The sequence below is a fragment of the Limulus polyphemus genome, unplaced genomic scaffold (assembly GCF_000517525.1).
Source record: "Limulus polyphemus unplaced genomic scaffold, Limulus_polyphemus-2.1.2 Scaffold1660, whole genome shotgun sequence".
In the NCBI taxonomy this organism is placed as follows: domain Eukaryota; kingdom Metazoa; phylum Arthropoda; class Merostomata; order Xiphosura; family Limulidae; genus Limulus; species Limulus polyphemus.
In genome coordinates, this window is record NW_013667270.1 from 24,156 (window position 1) to 28,941 (window position 4,786).

Consider the following 4,786-nt stretch of genomic DNA (forward strand, 5'->3'; position numbering starts at 1 on the left):
CGTTGGCAACATACATTTGCGAAATATGTCGAAATATTGTTGGAAGGACTCTTGCCACTTTATTCCTCTGTTTTCTTGGACAAGAACACACCGTTGTTCCTGGAAGATGGAGCACCGAGTCACACCCAAAAGTGTCAGGAAGAAAATGGTATCCAGAAGTTGCCCTGGCCGAGCCAATCCCCTGACATGAACCCCATCGAAAACCTCTCGAAGAGCGATCTACTCCAAGTTTTGAAGCAAGAGTGGGCGAAAATCCCACAATCTAAAATTGACGAGATGATTCTCACGATGCCCCAAAAGATCAACGAACTCCACGAAGCAAAAGGAAGATCTACTAGATATTAATGAATGGATTTGAATGGATTTGTTAAATTATATTGGATGCTTTCAAATATACAATTTATCATTCACTCACACAGTGACAAATTATAACAATATAAAAGATCATCAGGCTAAGGGAATGTCACGAATTAAAAATAGTGCATCTATTATAAACTTAGTAAGTCATATCAACGAATACTAACAAACGTGCAGATTACTTGAAATTCAGAAGTATACTAAATAAAATATCAGTTTTTCTTAGACTTTCTTTAGCGTACAAAACTAATTGTACGTGAAATTAACAATCTTAATAACTCAAACTCGGAAGGGTAGTGAGAAAAAAAGGTAATATCCTTTTCTCTGTAAATATTTTGTTAAATACTTTGTATATAGTGAAACTTAATGCTTTTCTTGTTCAAGGCTTTTAACTTAGGAACAACACAAATATATATATATATATATATATATATATTTCACATACATAAATCTCAGTAGAAAAAAAAATGCCATGACTGATAGTTCTTCAATATTACTAAAATGGATTCATTTGCTACCGCATTTAATATTAATCTCCGCAATTTTACAAGTTAGCTCCCCTCCAAATCAAATTAATCTATACAAAAGTTTATTTTCATCTGAAAATAAACTCAGAACGTTACAGAAGTCATTGGAGAAATATACAGATGTTTGTTTTGTTTTTTCTTTTTCCTTTTGAGATTCTTTACAGTGGCGAGATACAGTATGAAAGAAAGGGTTGAATTAAGCATAAGATCGTTCGTGAAATGGTTGATTAAATTCCATGTATGGTGCCCTGGTACGTGATGAATTCCATGAAAATTGTCCTATTGGATGATGAATTCCATGTAACGTGTCCTAATAGATGATAAATTCTATCTAAGGTGCCCTAAAGATGATGAATTCCATGTCACGTGCCCCAATGTTTGATGATTTCCGTGCCCCAATGCTTGATGATTTCCGTGCAACGAGCCCTGCTAGATGACAAATTCCATGAAAAGTGCCCTAAAAGGTAATGATGTCCATGTAATGTGTTCTAATATGTGATGAAATCCATGTAAGTTGAACTAATAGATTATGAAATCTACATAAAGTGCCCTAATACTTTAGGTTTTCCATGTGATATGCCTAATAGTTAACGAACTCCATCGAAGGTGACCTAATAGCTGGTGCATTCCGTGTATATTGACCTAACATGTGATGTATCCGATGTAAGCTGTCATAATAAATGTTGAATTTCATGTATGATACCCTCATAGCTGATAAATTCCATGTAAGATGCTATGTAGCTAGTTAATTCCATGTGAGGTGTCCTAATAGCTAATGAATTCCTTGTGAGGCGCTCTAATAGCTAGTGAATTCAATATAAGGTACCATAGAAGCTGGAGAATTCCATGTAAATTACCCTAATAACTGTTGAATTCCATGTAACATGACCTAATACATAATTAATTCCATGCAACAAACCCTAATAAATAATGAATTCCAGGTAACGCACACTAATAGATGATGAACTCCATGCAACATGCCCTAATATATATATAATGAATTCCATAAAATATGCCCTAACAGATGACGAATTCCATGTAAAGTGACCTAACTTATGAAAGATACCATCATAGCTAATGAATTCCAAGTAAAGTACCCTGATACTTTTATGTAATTACTGTTGGATTCCATGCAAGATAATTTAATAGCTGGGGAATTACATGTAAGGCGACTTAACAGCCGAGAATTTCATGTAAGGTGGCCGAGTAGATGAAGATTTCCGTGTAACATGCACTAACACATGAATTAAATGTAAGGTGACTTACTAGATGATGAATTCTATGTGTGGTGACGTAATAGCTGGAGAATTCCATGTTAAGTGACCTAATACATAGTGAATTTCATGTAAGGTAAGCTAAGAACTAGTACACTCCGTGTAAGGTGTCCTAATAAATGTCGAATTCTAGGTATACTGACCTAATAGATGTTTAATTCCATCTAAGGTGACCTAACTGCTGGTGAATTTCATGTAACAGATCATAAGAGCTGGTGAACTTCACGTAAGGTGACCTAAGAGATGATGGATACCATGAAAGGTAATCTATCAGGAAGTGAATTTCACGTAAGGAGCCCTAATGTCTAGCGCATTCCATGAAAGATGACCTAATACACGAGGAATTTCATATGGTGAATTCAATATAAGGTACCCTAATAGCTTGTGAATTCCATGTAATTCGCAGTAATATTTGGTAAATATCATGTAATATACCCTAATCGCTGGTGAGTATCATGTAAAGTGCCCTAATAGCTGTTACACTTCACGTAATCTACTCTAATCGCTGGTGAGATCCACGTAAAGTGCCCTAATAGCTGTTAAGTTTCATGTAAAATGACCTATTAGAAGATGAATTCCACTTAAGGTGATAGTAATTGGTGAATTCCATGAAGGTAATGTAATGGATAGTGCAATCCATGTAAAGTAAACTAAATTATAATGAATTCCGTGAAAGTTGACATAATAGATGATGAATCCAATGAAGGGTGACCAAATAGATGATGAATTCCAAGTAAGGTGTTCTCATATCTGATTAATTCCAAGTAAGGTATCTTAACATCTGGTGAATTCCATGTAAGGTACCATTATAGATGTTTGTTTCCACTTGTGATACTTTAATATCTGGTGAATTCCATATAGGGTACCATAATATGTGATGAATTCTTGTAAGGTACCTTTATATCTATTTGTGATACTTTGATAGCAGGTGAATTCCATATGAGGTACCTTAAGTACTAGTGAATTCCATGTAAAGTATCCTAATAGCTATTGATTTCATATAAGCTGCCATAATAGTTGGTAAATGTAATGTGACCTAATATCTGATGATTTCCATATAAGATGCCATAATAGATGATGGATTCCGTGTAAGGTGACGTAATAGCTGTGGAATTCCATGTTAAATGACCTAATATATAATGAATTCCTTATATGGTAACATGCCTTCACAAATGACGAATACCACGAAAGGTGACGAATTAAATGTACGTTGACCAAATGCATAGTACATTTTATGTAAGGTATTCTAATAGCAGGTGATTTCCAACTAAGGTGCACTGATAGCTGTAGACTTCTATGTCAAGGGACCCAATAGTTGTTGAATTCCATGTTAAATGACCTAATAAATGGTTAATTCCATGTAAGGTGACCTGATCTCTGGTGAATTCCATGAGAGTACAGTATTAGCTGGTACATTTCATGTAAAATTAACTAATATATTATGGATTCCATGGAAGTTGATATAATAGCTTGTGAATTTCATGTAAGATAAACTCATAGCTGATAAATTCCAATTAACGTACCTTAATAGCTGGTGAGTTCCATGTAACAGTTCCGTTGTTTGTAATAGCTCTTCAATTTTATGTAAGATGACTTAATGCCTGGTGAATATCATGTGAGGCACCCTAATACCTGGTAAATTTCAAGTAAGGAGAATTAATAGTTGGTGAATTCCATGTAATGTACCCTAATAACTAACCTAAGAGATGTTGAATTCCATGAAAGGTGATATACCGCTGGTGAATTTTATATAGCTTGTACATTCCATGTGAGATACTCCCCTAACAGGCGAATTGAATGTTATATGCCATAACAGCTAGTGAATTCCATGTAAGTTTCTCCTAAATCTCGTAATGCTAGAAACGGGGTTTCAATACCCACGGTGGTCAGAGCACAGATAACCCATTGTAGAGCTGGTAAATTCCATGTTTGTTGACTAAATAGATGGTGTGACAGATTTACTATTATATATTTATTTTAATATCGTATATATGTATTGCAAAATTCTCGCTATTCTCTAAAGTTGTAGAAGATTCTCGAGTGTAAGAATCAACAATATATGTGTTTAGGTAAACGTTAGTGTAGCGTCAGTATTGTTGCGTTGCTGAAATTTCGGGAACTCTCTTCTCGCCTGTAAATATATCCAACGCTACACGCCAAAAAACAGTATCTATTATTGGTTTGCTATAGTTGGTGCGCTATAAACTTCGGAAGCTATAACTGTGATTGTTATAACGATTATTAATCGGGACACTTCAGATATTTGACCAGGAACTTTATAAATTTCAAACATTACAAACCATTTAACTTCAGTGAATTCACATCGGACATTAGTACTTTTACAAAAACATTACATAACGTCATCGGCGGAAAAAATCGGCGTGTAATCAATGAAGACCACTAAGCTAGCTAGCTCCTTATTAAGTGAAACGTACCTACATCAACTCGAAATTAACTCGCTCATCATGAACCCTCGATAAGACATCAATGAAATTCCAGACCATAAAGAAGACTCGATAATGGTTGTAAGTTTGTAAATCTTTTGTACATAGATCATTATTTGTAATAACTGTGATTGTAAATTGTATTATTGTCTGTATATTAAAGCATATTTGTATTAAAAAAGAA

General features: G+C 34.5%; 1 long non-coding RNA gene across 1 annotated transcript in view; it reads left to right on the forward strand.

Annotated features, from left to right (window-relative positions):
• Window positions 1–4,786, forward strand: part of LOC111087035 — a 21,941-nt gene that overhangs the window by 13,483 nt on the left and 3,672 nt on the right. The window contains exon 2 of the long non-coding RNA XR_002611757.1: window positions 655–666. This is a non-coding gene — a long non-coding RNA (uncharacterized LOC111087035). The remainder of the gene's footprint in view (window positions 1–654; window positions 667–4,786) is intronic.